This window comes from Sphaerodactylus townsendi, linkage group LG12 (genome assembly GCF_021028975.2).
Source record: "Sphaerodactylus townsendi isolate TG3544 linkage group LG12, MPM_Stown_v2.3, whole genome shotgun sequence".
In the NCBI taxonomy this organism is placed as follows: Eukaryota; Metazoa; Chordata; class Lepidosauria; order Squamata; family Sphaerodactylidae; genus Sphaerodactylus; species Sphaerodactylus townsendi.
The window spans coordinates 42,915,500-42,936,403 of NC_059436.1; positions in this window are offsets into that span (position 1 = coordinate 42,915,500).

Consider the following 20,904-nt stretch of genomic DNA (forward strand, 5'->3'; position numbering starts at 1 on the left):
CCCCCACCCCCCCCCCCCCCCACCCCCCCCCCCCCCCACCCCCCCCCCCCCCCACCCCCCCCCCCCCCCACCCCCCCCCCCCCCCACCCCCCCCCCCCCCCACCCCCCCCCCCCCCCACCCCCCCCCCCCCCCACCCCCCCCCCCCCCCACCCCCCCCCCCCCCCACCCCCCCCCCCCCCCACCCCCCCCCCCCCCCACCCCCCCCCCCCCCCACCCCCCCCCCCCCCCACCCCCCCCCCCCCCCACCCCCCCCCCCCCCCACCCCCCCCCCCCCCCACCCCCCCCCCCCCCCACCCCCCCCCCCCCCCACCCCCCCCCCCCCCCACCCCCCCCCCCCCCCACCCCCCCCCCCCCCCACCCCCCCCCCCCCCCACCCCCCCCCCCCCCCACCCCCCCCCCCCCCCACCCCCCCCCCCCCCCACCCCCCCCCCCCCCCACCCCCCCCCCCCCCCACCCCCCCCCCCCCCCACCCCCCCCCCCCCCCACCCCCCCCCCCCCCCACCCCCCCCCCCCCCCACCCCCCCCCCCCCCCACCCCCCCCCCCCCCCACCCCCCCCCCCCCCCACCCCCCCCCCCCCCCACCCCCCCCCCCCCCCACCCCCCCCCCCCCCCACCCCCCCCCCCCCCCACCCCCCCCCCCCCCCACCCCCCCCCCCCCCCACCCCCCCCCCCCCCCACCCCCCCCCCCCCCCACCCCCCCCCCCCCCCACCCCCCCCCCCCCCCACCCCCCCCCCCCCCCACCCCCCCCCCCCCCCACCCCCCCCCCCCCCCACCCCCCCCCCCCCCCACCCCCCCCCCCCCCCACCCCCCCCCCCCCCCACCCCCCCCCCCCCCCACCCCCCCCCCCCCCCACCCCCCCCCCCCCCCACCCCCCCCCCCCCCCACCCCCCCCCCCCCCCACCCCCCCCCCCCCCCACCCCCCCCCCCCCCCACCCCCCCCCCCCCCCACCCCCCCCCCCCCCCACCCCCCCCCCCCCCCACCCCCCCCCCCCCCCACCCCCCCCCCCCCCCACCCCCCCCCCCCCCCACCCCCCCCCCCCCCCACCCCCCCCCCCCCCCACCCCCCCCCCCCCCCACCCCCCCCCCCCCCCACCCCCCCCCCCCCCCACCCCCCCCCCCCCCCACCCCCCCCCCCCCCCACCCCCCCCCCCCCCCACCCCCCCCCCCCCCCACCCCCCCCCCCCCCCACCCCCCCCCCCCCCCACCCCCCCCCCCCCCCACCCCCCCCCCCCCCCACCCCCCCCCCCCCCCACCCCCCCCCCCCCCCACCCCCCCCCCCCCCCACCCCCCCCCCCCCCCACCCCCCCCCCCCCCCACCCCCCCCCCCCCCCACCCCCCCCCCCCCCCACCCCCCCCCCCCCCCACCCCCCCCCCCCCCCACCCCCCCCCCCCCCCACCCCCCCCCCCCCCCACCCCCCCCCCCCCCCACCCCCCCCCCCCCCCACCCCCCCCCCCCCCCACCCCCCCCCCCCCCCACCCCCCCCCCCCCCCACCCCCCCCCCCCCCCACCCCCCCCCCCCCCCACCCCCCCCCCCCCCCACCCCCCCCCCCCCCCACCCCCCCCCCCCCCCACCCCCCCCCCCCCCCACCCCCCCCCCCCCCCACCCCCCCCCCCCCCCACCCCCCCCCCCCCCCACCCCCCCCCCCCCCCACCCCCCCCCCCCCCCACCCCCCCCCCCCCCCACCCCCCCCCCCCCCCACCCCCCCCCCCCCCCACCCCCCCCCCCCCCCACCCCCCCCCCCCCCCACCCCCCCCCCCCCCCACCCCCCCCCCCCCCCACCCCCCCCCCCCCCCACCCCCCCCCCCCCCCACCCCCCCCCCCCCCCACCCCCCCCCCCCCCCACCCCCCCCCCCCCCCACCCCCCCCCCCCCCCACCCCCCCCCCCCCCCACCCCCCCCCCCCCCCACCCCCCCCCCCCCCCACCCCCCCCCCCCCCCACCCCCCCCCCCCCCCACCCCCCCCCCCCCCCACCCCCCCCCCCCCCCACCCCCCCCCCCCCCCACCCCCCCCCCCCCCCACCCCCCCCCCCCCCCACCCCCCCCCCCCCCCACCCCCCCCCCCCCCCACCCCCCCCCCCCCCCACCCCCCCCCCCCCCCACCCCCCCCCCCCCCCACCCCCCCCCCCCCCCACCCCCCCCCCCCCCCACCCCCCCCCCCCCCCACCCCCCCCCCCCCCCACCCCCCCCCCCCCCCACCCCCCCCCCCCCCCACCCCCCCCCCCCCCCACCCCCCCCCCCCCCCACCCCCCCCCCCCCCCACCCCCCCCCCCCCCCACCCCCCCCCCCCCCCACCCCCCCCCCCCCCCACCCCCCCCCCCCCCCACCCCCCCCCCCCCCCACCCCCCCCCCCCCCCACCCCCCCCCCCCCCCACCCCCCCCCCCCCCCACCCCCCCCCCCCCCCACCCCCCCCCCCCCCCACCCCCCCCCCCCCCCACCCCCCCCCCCCCCCACCCCCCCCCCCCCCCACCCCCCCCCCCCCCCACCCCCCCCCCCCCCCACCCCCCCCCCCCCCCACCCCCCCCCCCCCCCACCCCCCCCCCCCCCCACCCCCCCCCCCCCCCACCCCCCCCCCCCCCCACCCCCCCCCCCCCCCACCCCCCCCCCCCCCCACCCCCCCCCCCCCCCACCCCCCCCCCCCCCCACCCCCCCCCCCCCCCACCCCCCCCCCCCCCCACCCCCCCCCCCCCCCACCCCCCCCCCCCCCCACCCCCCCCCCCCCCCACCCCCCCCCCCCCCCACCCCCCCCCCCCCCCACCCCCCCCCCCCCCCACCCCCCCCCCCCCCCACCCCCCCCCCCCCCCACCCCCCCCCCCCCCCACCCCCCCCCCCCCCCACCCCCCCCCCCCCCCACCCCCCCCCCCCCCCACCCCCCCCCCCCCCCACCCCCCCCCCCCCCCACCCCCCCCCCCCCCCACCCCCCCCCCCCCCCACCCCCCCCCCCCCCCACCCCCCCCCCCCCCCACCCCCCCCCCCCCCCACCCCCCCCCCCCCCCACCCCCCCCCCCCCCCACCCCCCCCCCCCCCCACCCCCCCCCCCCCCCACCCCCCCCCCCCCCCACCCCCCCCCCCCCCCACCCCCCCCCCCCCCCACCCCCCCCCCCCCCCACCCCCCCCCCCCCCCACCCCCCCCCCCCCCCACCCCCCCCCCCCCCCACCCCCCCCCCCCCCCACCCCCCCCCCCCCCCACCCCCCCCCCCCCCCACCCCCCCCCCCCCCCACCCCCCCCCCCCCCCACCCCCCCCCCCCCCCACCCCCCCCCCCCCCCACCCCCCCCCCCCCCCACCCCCCCCCCCCCCCACCCCCCCCCCCCCCCACCCCCCCCCCCCCCCACCCCCCCCCCCCCCCACCCCCCCCCCCCCCCACCCCCCCCCCCCCCCACCCCCCCCCCCCCCCACCCCCCCCCCCCCCCACCCCCCCCCCCCCCCACCCCCCCCCCCCCCCACCCCCCCCCCCCCCCACCCCCCCCCCCCCCCACCCCCCCCCCCCCCCACCCCCCCCCCCCCCCACCCCCCCCCCCCCCCACCCCCCCCCCCCCCCACCCCCCCCCCCCCCCACCCCCCCCCCCCCCCACCCCCCCCCCCCCCCACCCCCCCCCCCCCCCACCCCCCCCCCCCCCCACCCCCCCCCCCCCCCACCCCCCCCCCCCCCCACCCCCCCCCCCCCCCACCCCCCCCCCCCCCCACCCCCCCCCCCCCCCACCCCCCCCCCCCCCCACCCCCCCCCCCCCCCACCCCCCCCCCCCCCCACCCCCCCCCCCCCCCACCCCCCCCCCCCCCCACCCCCCCCCCCCCCCACCCCCCCCCCCCCCCACCCCCCCCCCCCCCCACCCCCCCCCCCCCCCACCCCCCCCCCCCCCCACCCCCCCCCCCCCCCACCCCCCCCCCCCCCCACCCCCCCCCCCCCCCACCCCCCCCCCCCCCCACCCCCCCCCCCCCCCACCCCCCCCCCCCCCCACCCCCCCCCCCCCCCACCCCCCCCCCCCCCCACCCCCCCCCCCCCCCACCCCCCCCCCCCCCCACCCCCCCCCCCCCCCACCCCCCCCCCCCCCCACCCCCCCCCCCCCCCACCCCCCCCCCCCCCCACCCCCCCCCCCCCCCACCCCCCCCCCCCCCCACCCCCCCCCCCCCCCACCCCCCCCCCCCCCCACCCCCCCCCCCCCCCACCCCCCCCCCCCCCCACCCCCCCCCCCCCCCACCCCCCCCCCCCCCCACCCCCCCCCCCCCCCACCCCCCCCCCCCCCCACCCCCCCCCCCCCCCACCCCCCCCCCCCCCCACCCCCCCCCCCCCCCACCCCCCCCCCCCCCCACCCCCCCCCCCCCCCACCCCCCCCCCCCCCCACCCCCCCCCCCCCCCACCCCCCCCCCCCCCCACCCCCCCCCCCCCCCACCCCCCCCCCCCCCCACCCCCCCCCCCCCCCACCCCCCCCCCCCCCCACCCCCCCCCCCCCCCACCCCCCCCCCCCCCCACCCCCCCCCCCCCCCACCCCCCCCCCCCCCCACCCCCCCCCCCCCCCACCCCCCCCCCCCCCCACCCCCCCCCCCCCCCACCCCCCCCCCCCCCCACCCCCCCCCCCCCCCACCCCCCCCCCCCCCCACCCCCCCCCCCCCCCACCCCCCCCCCCCCCCACCCCCCCCCCCCCCCACCCCCCCCCCCCCCCACCCCCCCCCCCCCCCACCCCCCCCCCCCCCCACCCCCCCCCCCCCCCACCCCCCCCCCCCCCCACCCCCCCCCCCCCCCACCCCCCCCCCCCCCCACCCCCCCCCCCCCCCACCCCCCCCCCCCCCCACCCCCCCCCCCCCCCACCCCCCCCCCCCCCCACCCCCCCCCCCCCCCACCCCCCCCCCCCCCCACCCCCCCCCCCCCCCACCCCCCCCCCCCCCCACCCCCCCCCCCCCCCACCCCCCCCCCCCCCCACCCCCCCCCCCCCCCACCCCCCCCCCCCCCCACCCCCCCCCCCCCCCACCCCCCCCCCCCCCCACCCCCCCCCCCCCCCACCCCCCCCCCCCCCCACCCCCCCCCCCCCCCACCCCCCCCCCCCCCCACCCCCCCCCCCCCCCACCCCCCCCCCCCCCCACCCCCCCCCCCCCCCACCCCCCCCCCCCCCCACCCCCCCCCCCCCCCACCCCCCCCCCCCCCCACCCCCCCCCCCCCCCACCCCCCCCCCCCCCCACCCCCCCCCCCCCCCACCCCCCCCCCCCCCCACCCCCCCCCCCCCCCACCCCCCCCCCCCCCCACCCCCCCCCCCCCCCACCCCCCCCCCCCCCCACCCCCCCCCCCCCCCACCCCCCCCCCCCCCCACCCCCCCCCCCCCCCACCCCCCCCCCCCCCCACCCCCCCCCCCCCCCACCCCCCCCCCCCCCCACCCCCCCCCCCCCCCACCCCCCCCCCCCCCCACCCCCCCCCCCCCCCACCCCCCCCCCCCCCCACCCCCCCCCCCCCCCACCCCCCCCCCCCCCCACCCCCCCCCCCCCCCACCCCCCCCCCCCCCCACCCCCCCCCCCCCCCACCCCCCCCCCCCCCCACCCCCCCCCCCCCCCACCCCCCCCCCCCCCCACCCCCCCCCCCCCCCACCCCCCCCCCCCCCCACCCCCCCCCCCCCCCACCCCCCCCCCCCCCCACCCCCCCCCCCCCCCACCCCCCCCCCCCCCCACCCCCCCCCCCCCCCACCCCCCCCCCCCCCCACCCCCCCCCCCCCCCACCCCCCCCCCCCCCCACCCCCCCCCCCCCCCACCCCCCCCCCCCCCCACCCCCCCCCCCCCCCACCCCCCCCCCCCCCCACCCCCCCCCCCCCCCACCCCCCCCCCCCCCCACCCCCCCCCCCCCCCACCCCCCCCCCCCCCCACCCCCCCCCCCCCCCACCCCCCCCCCCCCCCACCCCCCCCCCCCCCCACCCCCCCCCCCCCCCACCCCCCCCCCCCCCCACCCCCCCCCCCCCCCACCCCCCCCCCCCCCCACCCCCCCCCCCCCCCACCCCCCCCCCCCCCCACCCCCCCCCCCCCCCACCCCCCCCCCCCCCCACCCCCCCCCCCCCCCACCCCCCCCCCCCCCCACCCCCCCCCCCCCCCACCCCCCCCCCCCCCCACCCCCCCCCCCCCCCACCCCCCCCCCCCCCCACCCCCCCCCCCCCCCACCCCCCCCCCCCCCCACCCCCCCCCCCCCCCACCCCCCCCCCCCCCCACCCCCCCCCCCCCCCACCCCCCCCCCCCCCCACCCCCCCCCCCCCCCACCCCCCCCCCCCCCCACCCCCCCCCCCCCCCACCCCCCCCCCCCCCCACCCCCCCCCCCCCCCACCCCCCCCCCCCCCCACCCCCCCCCCCCCCCACCCCCCCCCCCCCCCACCCCCCCCCCCCCCCACCCCCCCCCCCCCCCACCCCCCCCCCCCCCCACCCCCCCCCCCCCCCACCCCCCCCCCCCCCCACCCCCCCCCCCCCCCACCCCCCCCCCCCCCCACCCCCCCCCCCCCCCACCCCCCCCCCCCCCCACCCCCCCCCCCCCCCACCCCCCCCCCCCCCCACCCCCCCCCCCCCCCACCCCCCCCCCCCCCCACCCCCCCCCCCCCCCACCCCCCCCCCCCCCCACCCCCCCCCCCCCCCACCCCCCCCCCCCCCCACCCCCCCCCCCCCCCACCCCCCCCCCCCCCCACCCCCCCCCCCCCCCACCCCCCCCCCCCCCCACCCCCCCCCCCCCCCACCCCCCCCCCCCCCCACCCCCCCCCCCCCCCACCCCCCCCCCCCCCCACCCCCCCCCCCCCCCACCCCCCCCCCCCCCCACCCCCCCCCCCCCCCACCCCCCCCCCCCCCCACCCCCCCCCCCCCCCACCCCCCCCCCCCCCCACCCCCCCCCCCCCCCACCCCCCCCCCCCCCCACCCCCCCCCCCCCCCACCCCCCCCCCCCCCCACCCCCCCCCCCCCCCACCCCCCCCCCCCCCCACCCCCCCCCCCCCCCACCCCCCCCCCCCCCCACCCCCCCCCCCCCCCACCCCCCCCCCCCCCCACCCCCCCCCCCCCCCACCCCCCCCCCCCCCCACCCCCCCCCCCCCCCACCCCCCCCCCCCCCCACCCCCCCCCCCCCCCACCCCCCCCCCCCCCCACCCCCCCCCCCCCCCACCCCCCCCCCCCCCCACCCCCCCCCCCCCCCACCCCCCCCCCCCCCCACCCCCCCCCCCCCCCACCCCCCCCCCCCCCCACCCCCCCCCCCCCCCACCCCCCCCCCCCCCCACCCCCCCCCCCCCCCACCCCCCCCCCCCCCCACCCCCCCCCCCCCCCACCCCCCCCCCCCCCCACCCCCCCCCCCCCCCACCCCCCCCCCCCCCCACCCCCCCCCCCCCCCACCCCCCCCCCCCCCCACCCCCCCCCCCCCCCACCCCCCCCCCCCCCCACCCCCCCCCCCCCCCACCCCCCCCCCCCCCCACCCCCCCCCCCCCCCACCCCCCCCCCCCCCCACCCCCCCCCCCCCCCACCCCCCCCCCCCCCCACCCCCCCCCCCCCCCACCCCCCCCCCCCCCCACCCCCCCCCCCCCCCACCCCCCCCCCCCCCCACCCCCCCCCCCCCCCACCCCCCCCCCCCCCCACCCCCCCCCCCCCCCACCCCCCCCCCCCCCCACCCCCCCCCCCCCCCACCCCCCCCCCCCCCCACCCCCCCCCCCCCCCACCCCCCCCCCCCCCCACCCCCCCCCCCCCCCACCCCCCCCCCCCCCCACCCCCCCCCCCCCCCACCCCCCCCCCCCCCCACCCCCCCCCCCCCCCACCCCCCCCCCCCCCCACCCCCCCCCCCCCCCACCCCCCCCCCCCCCCACCCCCCCCCCCCCCCACCCCCCCCCCCCCCCACCCCCCCCCCCCCCCACCCCCCCCCCCCCCCACCCCCCCCCCCCCCCACCCCCCCCCCCCCCCACCCCCCCCCCCCCCCACCCCCCCCCCCCCCCACCCCCCCCCCCCCCCACCCCCCCCCCCCCCCACCCCCCCCCCCCCCCACCCCCCCCCCCCCCCACCCCCCCCCCCCCCCACCCCCCCCCCCCCCCACCCCCCCCCCCCCCCACCCCCCCCCCCCCCCACCCCCCCCCCCCCCCACCCCCCCCCCCCCCCACCCCCCCCCCCCCCCACCCCCCCCCCCCCCCACCCCCCCCCCCCCCCACCCCCCCCCCCCCCCACCCCCCCCCCCCCCCACCCCCCCCCCCCCCCACCCCCCCCCCCCCCCACCCCCCCCCCCCCCCACCCCCCCCCCCCCCCACCCCCCCCCCCCCCCACCCCCCCCCCCCCCCACCCCCCCCCCCCCCCACCCCCCCCCCCCCCCACCCCCCCCCCCCCCCACCCCCCCCCCCCCCCACCCCCCCCCCCCCCCACCCCCCCCCCCCCCCACCCCCCCCCCCCCCCACCCCCCCCCCCCCCCACCCCCCCCCCCCCCCACCCCCCCCCCCCCCCACCCCCCCCCCCCCCCACCCCCCCCCCCCCCCACCCCCCCCCCCCCCCACCCCCCCCCCCCCCCACCCCCCCCCCCCCCCACCCCCCCCCCCCCCCACCCCCCCCCCCCCCCACCCCCCCCCCCCCCCACCCCCCCCCCCCCCCACCCCCCCCCCCCCCCACCCCCCCCCCCCCCCACCCCCCCCCCCCCCCACCCCCCCCCCCCCCCACCCCCCCCCCCCCCCACCCCCCCCCCCCCCCACCCCCCCCCCCCCCCACCCCCCCCCCCCCCCACCCCCCCCCCCCCCCACCCCCCCCCCCCCCCACCCCCCCCCCCCCCCACCCCCCCCCCCCCCCACCCCCCCCCCCCCCCACCCCCCCCCCCCCCCACCCCCCCCCCCCCCCACCCCCCCCCCCCCCCACCCCCCCCCCCCCCCACCCCCCCCCCCCCCCACCCCCCCCCCCCCCCACCCCCCCCCCCCCCCACCCCCCCCCCCCCCCACCCCCCCCCCCCCCCACCCCCCCCCCCCCCCACCCCCCCCCCCCCCCACCCCCCCCCCCCCCCACCCCCCCCCCCCCCCACCCCCCCCCCCCCCCACCCCCCCCCCCCCCCACCCCCCCCCCCCCCCACCCCCCCCCCCCCCCACCCCCCCCCCCCCCCACCCCCCCCCCCCCCCACCCCCCCCCCCCCCCACCCCCCCCCCCCCCCACCCCCCCCCCCCCCCACCCCCCCCCCCCCCCACCCCCCCCCCCCCCCACCCCCCCCCCCCCCCACCCCCCCCCCCCCCCACCCCCCCCCCCCCCCACCCCCCCCCCCCCCCACCCCCCCCCCCCCCCACCCCCCCCCCCCCCCACCCCCCCCCCCCCCCACCCCCCCCCCCCCCCACCCCCCCCCCCCCCCACCCCCCCCCCCCCCCACCCCCCCCCCCCCCCACCCCCCCCCCCCCCCACCCCCCCCCCCCCCCACCCCCCCCCCCCCCCACCCCCCCCCCCCCCCACCCCCCCCCCCCCCCACCCCCCCCCCCCCCCACCCCCCCCCCCCCCCACCCCCCCCCCCCCCCACCCCCCCCCCCCCCCACCCCCCCCCCCCCCCACCCCCCCCCCCCCCCACCCCCCCCCCCCCCCACCCCCCCCCCCCCCCACCCCCCCCCCCCCCCACCCCCCCCCCCCCCCACCCCCCCCCCCCCCCACCCCCCCCCCCCCCCACCCCCCCCCCCCCCCACCCCCCCCCCCCCCCACCCCCCCCCCCCCCCACCCCCCCCCCCCCCCACCCCCCCCCCCCCCCACCCCCCCCCCCCCCCACCCCCCCCCCCCCCCACCCCCCCCCCCCCCCACCCCCCCCCCCCCCCACCCCCCCCCCCCCCCACCCCCCCCCCCCCCCACCCCCCCCCCCCCCCACCCCCCCCCCCCCCCACCCCCCCCCCCCCCCACCCCCCCCCCCCCCCACCCCCCCCCCCCCCCACCCCCCCCCCCCCCCACCCCCCCCCCCCCCCACCCCCCCCCCCCCCCACCCCCCCCCCCCCCCACCCCCCCCCCCCCCCACCCCCCCCCCCCCCCACCCCCCCCCCCCCCCACCCCCCCCCCCCCCCACCCCCCCCCCCCCCCACCCCCCCCCCCCCCCACCCCCCCCCCCCCCCACCCCCCCCCCCCCCCACCCCCCCCCCCCCCCACCCCCCCCCCCCCCCACCCCCCCCCCCCCCCACCCCCCCCCCCCCCCACCCCCCCCCCCCCCCACCCCCCCCCCCCCCCACCCCCCCCCCCCCCCACCCCCCCCCCCCCCCACCCCCCCCCCCCCCCACCCCCCCCCCCCCCCACCCCCCCCCCCCCCCACCCCCCCCCCCCCCCACCCCCCCCCCCCCCCACCCCCCCCCCCCCCCACCCCCCCCCCCCCCCACCCCCCCCCCCCCCCACCCCCCCCCCCCCCCACCCCCCCCCCCCCCCACCCCCCCCCCCCCCCACCCCCCCCCCCCCCCACCCCCCCCCCCCCCCACCCCCCCCCCCCCCCACCCCCCCCCCCCCCCACCCCCCCCCCCCCCCACCCCCCCCCCCCCCCACCCCCCCCCCCCCCCACCCCCCCCCCCCCCCACCCCCCCCCCCCCCCACCCCCCCCCCCCCCCACCCCCCCCCCCCCCCACCCCCCCCCCCCCCCACCCCCCCCCCCCCCCACCCCCCCCCCCCCCCACCCCCCCCCCCCCCCACCCCCCCCCCCCCCCACCCCCCCCCCCCCCCACCCCCCCCCCCCCCCACCCCCCCCCCCCCCCACCCCCCCCCCCCCCCACCCCCCCCCCCCCCCACCCCCCCCCCCCCCCACCCCCCCCCCCCCCCACCCCCCCCCCCCCCCACCCCCCCCCCCCCCCACCCCCCCCCCCCCCCACCCCCCCCCCCCCCCACCCCCCCCCCCCCCCACCCCCCCCCCCCCCCACCCCCCCCCCCCCCCACCCCCCCCCCCCCCCACCCCCCCCCCCCCCCACCCCCCCCCCCCCCCACCCCCCCCCCCCCCCACCCCCCCCCCCCCCCACCCCCCCCCCCCCCCACCCCCCCCCCCCCCCACCCCCCCCCCCCCCCACCCCCCCCCCCCCCCACCCCCCCCCCCCCCCACCCCCCCCCCCCCCCACCCCCCCCCCCCCCCACCCCCCCCCCCCCCCACCCCCCCCCCCCCCCACCCCCCCCCCCCCCCACCCCCCCCCCCCCCCACCCCCCCCCCCCCCCACCCCCCCCCCCCCCCACCCCCCCCCCCCCCCACCCCCCCCCCCCCCCACCCCCCCCCCCCCCCACCCCCCCCCCCCCCCACCCCCCCCCCCCCCCACCCCCCCCCCCCCCCACCCCCCCCCCCCCCCACCCCCCCCCCCCCCCACCCCCCCCCCCCCCCACCCCCCCCCCCCCCCACCCCCCCCCCCCCCCACCCCCCCCCCCCCCCACCCCCCCCCCCCCCCACCCCCCCCCCCCCCCACCCCCCCCCCCCCCCACCCCCCCCCCCCCCCACCCCCCCCCCCCCCCACCCCCCCCCCCCCCCACCCCCCCCCCCCCCCACCCCCCCCCCCCCCCACCCCCCCCCCCCCCCACCCCCCCCCCCCCCCACCCCCCCCCCCCCCCACCCCCCCCCCCCCCCACCCCCCCCCCCCCCCACCCCCCCCCCCCCCCACCCCCCCCCCCCCCCACCCCCCCCCCCCCCCACCCCCCCCCCCCCCCACCCCCCCCCCCCCCCACCCCCCCCCCCCCCCACCCCCCCCCCCCCCCACCCCCCCCCCCCCCCACCCCCCCCCCCCCCCACCCCCCCCCCCCCCCACCCCCCCCCCCCCCCACCCCCCCCCCCCCCCACCCCCCCCCCCCCCCACCCCCCCCCCCCCCCACCCCCCCCCCCCCCCACCCCCCCCCCCCCCCACCCCCCCCCCCCCCCACCCCCCCCCCCCCCCACCCCCCCCCCCCCCCACCCCCCCCCCCCCCCACCCCCCCCCCCCCCCACCCCCCCCCCCCCCCACCCCCCCCCCCCCCCACCCCCCCCCCCCCCCACCCCCCCCCCCCCCCACCCCCCCCCCCCCCCACCCCCCCCCCCCCCCACCCCCCCCCCCCCCCACCCCCCCCCCCCCCCACCCCCCCCCCCCCCCACCCCCCCCCCCCCCCACCCCCCCCCCCCCCCACCCCCCCCCCCCCCCACCCCCCCCCCCCCCCACCCCCCCCCCCCCCCACCCCCCCCCCCCCCCACCCCCCCCCCCCCCCACCCCCCCCCCCCCCCACCCCCCCCCCCCCCCACCCCCCCCCCCCCCCACCCCCCCCCCCCCCCACCCCCCCCCCCCCCCACCCCCCCCCCCCCCCACCCCCCCCCCCCCCCACCCCCCCCCCCCCCCACCCCCCCCCCCCCCCACCCCCCCCCCCCCCCACCCCCCCCCCCCCCCACCCCCCCCCCCCCCCACCCCCCCCCCCCCCCACCCCCCCCCCCCCCCACCCCCCCCCCCCCCCACCCCCCCCCCCCCCCACCCCCCCCCCCCCCCACCCCCCCCCCCCCCCACCCCCCCCCCCCCCCACCCCCCCCCCCCCCCACCCCCCCCCCCCCCCACCCCCCCCCCCCCCCACCCCCCCCCCCCCCCACCCCCCCCCCCCCCCACCCCCCCCCCCCCCCACCCCCCCCCCCCCCCACCCCCCCCCCCCCCCACCCCCCCCCCCCCCCACCCCCCCCCCCCCCCACCCCCCCCCCCCCCCACCCCCCCCCCCCCCCACCCCCCCCCCCCCCCACCCCCCCCCCCCCCCACCCCCCCCCCCCCCCACCCCCCCCCCCCCCCACCCCCCCCCCCCCCCACCCCCCCCCCCCCCCACCCCCCCCCCCCCCCACCCCCCCCCCCCCCCACCCCCCCCCCCCCCCACCCCCCCCCCCCCCCACCCCCCCCCCCCCCCACCCCCCCCCCCCCCCACCCCCCCCCCCCCCCACCCCCCCCCCCCCCCACCCCCCCCCCCCCCCACCCCCCCCCCCCCCCACCCCCCCCCCCCCCCACCCCCCCCCCCCCCCACCCCCCCCCCCCCCCACCCCCCCCCCCCCCCACCCCCCCCCCCCCCCACCCCCCCCCCCCCCCACCCCCCCCCCCCCCCACCCCCCCCCCCCCCCACCCCCCCCCCCCCCCACCCCCCCCCCCCCCCACCCCCCCCCCCCCCCACCCCCCCCCCCCCCCACCCCCCCCCCCCCCCACCCCCCCCCCCCCCCACCCCCCCCCCCCCCCACCCCCCCCCCCCCCCACCCCCCCCCCCCCCCACCCCCCCCCCCCCCCACCCCCCCCCCCCCCCACCCCCCCCCCCCCCCACCCCCCCCCCCCCCCACCCCCCCCCCCCCCCACCCCCCCCCCCCCCCACCCCCCCCCCCCCCCACCCCCCCCCCCCCCCACCCCCCCCCCCCCCCACCCCCCCCCCCCCCCACCCCCCCCCCCCCCCACCCCCCCCCCCCCCCACCCCCCCCCCCCCCCACCCCCCCCCCCCCCCACCCCCCCCCCCCCCCACCCCCCCCCCCCCCCACCCCCCCCCCCCCCCACCCCCCCCCCCCCCCACCCCCCCCCCCCCCCACCCCCCCCCCCCCCCACCCCCCCCCCCCCCCACCCCCCCCCCCCCCCACCCCCCCCCCCCCCCACCCCCCCCCCCCCCCACCCCCCCCCCCCCCCACCCCCCCCCCCCCCCACCCCCCCCCCCCCCCACCCCCCCCCCCCCCCACCCCCCCCCCCCCCCACCCCCCCCCCCCCCCACCCCCCCCCCCCCCCACCCCCCCCCCCCCCCACCCCCCCCCCCCCCCACCCCCCCCCCCCCCCACCCCCCCCCCCCCCCACCCCCCCCCCCCCCCACCCCCCCCCCCCCCCACCCCCCCCCCCCCCCACCCCCCCCCCCCCCCACCCCCCCCCCCCCCCACCCCCCCCCCCCCCCACCCCCCCCCCCCCCCACCCCCCCCCCCCCCCACCCCCCCCCCCCCCCACCCCCCCCCCCCCCCACCCCCCCCCCCCCCCACCCCCCCCCCCCCCCACCCCCCCCCCCCCCCACCCCCCCCCCCCCCCACCCCCCCCCCCCCCCACCCCCCCCCCCCCCCACCCCCCCCCCCCCCCACCCCCCCCCCCCCCCACCCCCCCCCCCCCCCACCCCCCCCCCCCCCCACCCCCCCCCCCCCCCACCCCCCCCCCCCCCCACCCCCCCCCCCCCCCACCCCCCCCCCCCCCCACCCCCCCCCCCCCCCACCCCCCCCCCCCCCCACCCCCCCCCCCCCCCACCCCCCCCCCCCCCCACCCCCCCCCCCCCCCACCCCCCCCCCCCCCCACCCCCCCCCCCCCCCACCCCCCCCCCCCCCCACCCCCCCCCCCCCCCACCCCCCCCCCCCCCCACCCCCCCCCCCCCCCACCCCCCCCCCCCCCCACCCCCCCCCCCCCCCACCCCCCCCCCCCCCCACCCCCCCCCCCCCCCACCCCCCCCCCCCCCCACCCCCCCCCCCCCCCACCCCCCCCCCCCCCCACCCCCCCCCCCCCCCACCCCCCCCCCCCCCCACCCCCCCCCCCCCCCACCCCCCCCCCCCCCCACCCCCCCCCCCCCCCACCCCCCCCCCCCCCCACCCCCCCCCCCCCCCACCCCCCCCCCCCCCCACCCCCCCCCCCCCCCACCCCCCCCCCCCCCCACCCCCCCCCCCCCCCACCCCCCCCCCCCCCCACCCCCCCCCCCCCCCACCCCCCCCCCCCCCCACCCCCCCCCCCCCCCACCCCCCCCCCCCCCCACCCCCCCCCCCCCCCACCCCCCCCCCCCCCCACCCCCCCCCCCCCCCACCCCCCCCCCCCCCCACCCCCCCCCCCCCCCACCCCCCCCCCCCCCCACCCCCCCCCCCCCCCACCCCCCCCCCCCCCCACCCCCCCCCCCCCCCACCCCCCCCCCCCCCCACCCCCCCCCCCCCCCACCCCCCCCCCCCCCCACCCCCCCCCCCCCCCACCCCCCCCCCCCCCCACCCCCCCCCCCCCCCACCCCCCCCCCCCCCCACCCCCCCCCCCCCCCACCCCCCCCCCCCCCCACCCCCCCCCCCCCCCACCCCCCCCCCCCCCCACCCCCCCCCCCCCCCACCCCCCCCCCCCCCCACCCCCCCCCCCCCCCACCCCCCCCCCCCCCCACCCCCCCCCCCCCCCACCCCCCCCCCCCCCCACCCCCCCCCCCCCCCACCCCCCCCCCCCCCCACCCCCCCCCCCCCCCACCCCCCCCCCCCCCCACCCCCCCCCCCCCCCACCCCCCCCCCCCCCCACCCCCCCCCCCCCCCACCCCCCCCCCCCCCCACCCCCCCCCCCCCCCACCCCCCCCCCCCCCCACCCCCCCCCCCCCCCACCCCCCCCCCCCCCCACCCCCCCCCCCCCCCACCCCCCCCCCCCCCCACCCCCCCCCCCCCCCACCCCCCCCCCCCCCCACCCCCCCCCCCCCCCACCCCCCCCCCCCCCCACCCCCCCCCCCCCCCACCCCCCCCCCCCCCCACCCCCCCCCCCCCCCACCCCCCCCCCCCCCCACCCCCCCCCCCCCCCACCCCCCCCCCCCCCCACCCCCCCCCCCCCCCACCCCCCCCCCCCCCCACCCCCCCCCCCCCCCACCCCCCCCCCCCCCCACCCCCCCCCCCCCCCACCCCCCCCCCCCCCCACCCCCCCCCCCCCCCACCCCCCCCCCCCCCCACCCCCCCCCCCCCCCACCCCCCCCCCCCCCCACCCCCCCCCCCCCCCACCCCCCCCCCCCCCCACCCCCCCCCCCCCCCACCCCCCCCCCCCCCCACCCCCCCCCCCCCCCACCCCCCCCCCCCCCCACCCCCCCCCCCCCCCACCCCCCCCCCCCCCCACCCCCCCCCCCCCCCACCCCCCCCCCCCCCCACCCCCCCCCCCCCCCACCCCCCCCCCCCCCCACCCCCCCCCCCCCCCACCCCCCCCCCCCCCCACCCCCCCCCCCCCCCACCCCCCCCCCCCCCCACCCCCCCCCCCCCCCACCCCCCCCCCCCCCCACCCCCCCCCCCCCCCACCCCCCCCCCCCCCCACCCCCCCCCCCCCCCACCCCCCCCCCCCCCCACCCCCCCCCCCCCCCACCCCCCCCCCCCCCCACCCCCCCCCCCCCCCACCCCCCCCCCCCCCCACCCCCCCCCCCCCCCACCCCCCCCCCCCCCCACCCCCCCCCCCCCCCACCCCCCCCCCCCCCCACCCCCCCCCCCCCCCACCCCCCCCCCCCCCCACCCCCCCCCCCCCCCACCCCCCCCCCCCCCCACCCCCCCCCCCCCCCACCCCCCCCCCCCCCCACCCCCCCCCCCCCCCACCCCCCCCCCCCCCCACCCCCCCCCCCCCCCACCCCCCCCCCCCCCCACCCCCCCCCCCCCCCACCCCCCCCCCCCCCCACCCCCCCCCCCCCCCACCCCCCCCCCCCCCCACCCCCCCCCCCCCCCACCCCCCCCCCCCCCCACCCCCCCCCCCCCCCACCCCCCCCCCCCCCCACCCCCCCCCCCCCCCACCCCCCCCCCCCCCCACCCCCCCCCCCCCCCACCCCCCCCCCCCCCCACCCCCCCCCCCCCCCACCCCCCCCCCCCCCCACCCCCCCCCCCCCCCACCCCCCCCCCCCCCCACCCCCCCCCCCCCCCACCCCCCCCCCCCCCCACCCCCCCCCCCCCCCACCCCCCCCCCCCCCCACCCCCCCCCCCCCCCACCCCCCCCCCCCCCCACCCCCCCCCCCCCCCACCCCCCCCCCCCCCCACCCCCCCCCCCCCCCACCCCCCCCCCCCCCCACCCCCCCCCCCCCCCACCCCCCCCCCCCCCCACCCCCCCCCCCCCCCACCCCCCCCCCCCCCCACCCCCCCCCCCCCCCACCCCCCCCCCCCCCCACCCCCCCCCCCCCCCACCCCCCCCCCCCCCCACCCCCCCCCCCCCCCACCCCCCCCCCCCCCCACCCCCCCCCCCCCCCACCCCCCCCCCCCCCCACCCCCCCCCCCCCCCACCCCCCCCCCCCCCCACCCCCCCCCCCCCCCACCCCCCCCCCCCCCCACCCCCCCCCCCCCCCACCCCCCCCCCCCCCCACCCCCCCCCCCCCCCACCCCCCCCCCCCCCCACCCCCCCCCCCCCCCACCCCCCCCCCCCCCCACCCCCCCCCCCCCCCACCCCCCCCCCCCCCCACCCCCCCCCCCCCCCACCCCCCCCCCCCCCCACCCCCCCCCCCCCCCACCCCCCCCCCCCCCCACCCCCCCCCCCCCCCACCCCCCCCCCCCCCCACCCCCCCCCCCCCCCACCCCCCCCCCCCCCCACCCCCCCCCCCCCCCACCCCCCCCCCCCCCCACCCCCCCCCCCCCCCACCCCCCCCCCCCCCCACCCCCCCCCCCCCCCACCCCCCCCCCCCCCCACCCCCCCCCCCCCCCACCCCCCCCCCCCCCCACCCCCCCCCCCCCCCACCCCCCCCCCCCCCCACCCCCCCCCCCCCCCACCCCCCCCCCCCCCCACCCCCCCCCCCCCCCACCCCCCCCCCCCCCCACCCCCCCCCCCCCCCACCCCCCCCCCCCCCCACCCCCCCCCCCCCCCACCCCCCCCCCCCCCCACCCCCCCCCCCCCCCACCCCCCCCCCCCCCCACCCCCCCCCCCCCCCACCCCCCCCCCCCCCCACCCCCCCCCCCCCCCACCCCCCCCCCCCCCCACCCCCCCCCCCCCCCACCCCCCCCCCCCCCCACCCCCCCCCCCCCCCACCCCCCCCCCCCCCCACCCCCCCCCCCCCCCACCCCCCCCCCCCCCCACCCCCCCCCCCCCCCACCCCCCCCCCCCCCCACCCCCCCCCCCCCCCACCCCCCCCCCCCCCCACCCCCCCCCCCCCCCACCCCCCCCCCCCCCCACCCCCCCCCCCCCCCACCCCCCCCCCCCCCCACCCCCCCCCCCCCCCACCCCCCCCCCCCCCCACCCCCCCCCCCCCCCACCCCCCCCCCCCCCCACCCCCCCCCCCCCCCACCCCCCCCCCCCCCCACCCCCCCCCCCCCCCACCCCCCCCCCCCCCCACCCCCCCCCCCCCCCACCCCCCCCCCCCCCCACCCCCCCCCCCCCCCACCCCCCCCCCCCCCCACCCCCCCCCCCCCCCACCCCCCCCCCCCCCCACCCCCCCCCCCCCCCACCCCCCCCCCCCCCCACCCCCCCCCCCCCCCACCCCCCCCCCCCCCCACCCCCCCCCCCCCCCACCCCCCCCCCCCCCCACCCCCCCCCCCCCCCACCCCCCCCCCCCCCCACCCCCCCCCCCCCCCACCCCCCCCCCCCCCCACCCCCCCCCCCCCCCACCCCCCCCCCCCCCCACCCCCCCCCCCCCCCACCCCCCCCCCCCCCCACCCCCCCCCCCCCCCACCCCCCCCCCCCCCCACCCCCCCCCCCCCCCACCCCCCCCCCCCCCCACCCCCCCCCCCCCCCACCCCCCCCCCCCCCCACCCCCCCCCCCCCCCACCCCCCCCCCCCCCCACCCCCCCCCCCCCCCACCCCCCCCCCCCCCCACCCCCCCCCCCCCCCACCCCCCCCCCCCCCCACCCCCCCCCCCCCCCACCCCCCCCCCCCCCCACCCCCCCCCCCCCCCACCCCCCCCCCCCCCCACCCCCCCCCCCCCCCACCCCCCCCCCCCCCCACCCCCCCCCCCCCCCACCCCCCCCCCCCCCCACCCCCCCCCCCCCCCACCCCCCCCCCCCCCCACCCCCCCCCCCCCCCACCCCCCCCCCCCCCCACCCCCCCCCCCCCCCACCCCCCCCCCCCCCCACCCCCCCCCCCCCCCACCCCCCCCCCCCCCCACCCCCCCCCCCCCCCACCCCCCCCCCCCCCCACCCCCCCCCCCCCCCACCCCCCCCCCCCCCCACCCCCCCCCCCCCCCACCCCCCCCCCCCCCCACCCCCCCCCCCCCCCACCCCCCCCCCCCCCCACCCCCCCCCCCCCCCACCCCCCCCCCCCCCCACCCCCCCCCCCCCCCACCCCCCCCCCCCCCCACCCCCCCCCCCCCCCACCCCCCCCCCCCCCCACCCCCCCCCCCCCCCACCCCCCCCCCCCCCCACCCCCCCCCCCCCCCACCCCCCCCCCCCCCCACCCCCCCCCCCCCCCACCCCCCCCCCCCCCCACCCCCCCCCCCCCCCACCCCCCCCCCCCCCCACCCCCCCCCCCCCCCACCCCCCCCCCCCCCCACCCCCCCCCCCCCCCACCCCGCCCCCCCACCCCTCCCCGCCCCCCCAACCCCCCCCCCCCCCCAACACCCCCCCCCCCCACCCCCCCCCCCCCCCCCACCCCCCCGCGGCCCCCCGCCCCCGTCCCCCACCCCCCCCCCCCCCCAAAGGCCCCCCCCCCGCCCCCCCCCCCCCCCCCCCCACCCCCCCCCCCCACTTCTTCTTCTTCTTCTTCTTCTTCTTCTTCTTCTTCTTCTTCTAATGTAGCCAGAGCTAAGAATGTGAATAGGAACAACTTCCTGGATTATTTATTTATTCGTTTATTTAATTTTATAGGCTCAGGGTGACTTACAACAATAATTGGCAATACTAAGATCAATAAAATCATTCCCTTGTAACTACCACCAAAGTCTTCTCTAAGGGGATAACAATTACAATTTAAAACTCTGCCCCCTAGAAACCCAATATTTACACTAATATTACACAAAAGAAAAGGAACGGGAAGAGAAAGGAAAGGAAAAAGAAGAATTGGGATTGACATATCTTCGAGTGCACAAGCTAATCTGGTTCCTCAGATAAGCCTCCACACCCCAAGTGGCAGAGCAGGGAATCGAACCCGGTTCTCCAGATTAGAGTGCCCCCCCCCCCCCACCCCCCCCCCCCCCCACCCCCCCCCCCCCCCACCCCCCCCCCCCCCCACCCCCCCCCCCCCCCACCCCCCCCCCCCCCCACCCCCCACTTCTTCTCCTTCTAATGTAGCCTTTTCCCTGATAAACTACTTATCTATATAGTTTGTATGGGGGTGGGGGGGACAACATTAATCTATGTGAAATCTTGCTTGAGGTCTGAAGTGATACAGCCCACTTTTATCACCTTGCTTTGGATATAGACTATGCTCTAAATATAGACTATTGATTTAGACACTTTTGAAACACTTGCAAGCAATGTTTGCATCTTATTTATTATTGTACTTAAAAGTCTGTGACATCTATTTTTGTCTTATATATTATTGTGCTTAAAAGTCTACAAAGATTTACTCAATTAACAGCAGCTATAAACAGGATGTAAACACATTTAAGCTGCAGAAAATCTCCAGAGCTGCTTCAAAACACTGTGACATGCAAGTACTAAATGCACATGTACCGGAGTATTCTTTGCAGTTTATTTACTTAACATTGTGGAGGGGGAGGGTCTATCTTTGCAGATCACTGCAAATATATATATTTAACAGACTACTAAAACTACATTGAAGTACAGTTGAAATGCAAAGCGTGAGACGCATGTATGTTCTGCTCAGACTTAACTTTTAAGAGATGAATTGTTTCAGGAGATAAGAAACTTGGGTAGATCTACTTGAGATGCTGAATTCGGTTCCTATTATTCTGGTGCTCTACAATTGCTGCCTCTCATACAACCCCAGGAACATCTCCCTTTCCCTCTGAGAGACATCAGCTAGGCTGGCCCAATCTAACCGGCAGCCTCTAAGGAATTACAGTTGCGCCTGAGCTGCTGACACTTTTTGCTAGCAGCATAGACATGACAGTAACACTTTTGACCTCACGTAGTCACAGCCAATGGGCAATAGGGGGAGCTGCCCAGGCCCCATGCTGGGAGGGACCCCAACCACAACAACTCCTGGAAGGGTTGGGTGGCAGGAGGGCAGTAATTCTGAACCCCATCCTGGACTTTTGTCCATCGCCCCAGAACCAGTAAGGCTGCTCCTAGTCACAAGACAGGACTTCACATCAATGTAAGCCTCCAACACACACTCCCTAGGTTGCTGTTTGGTTCAGGAGATGTTTTGGTTCCTGTGTTTGGTCCTCGTGTTTGTTTCAGAGTCGGCCTCATGTTTGGTTCACGAGAATCATGAGCACTGGAGG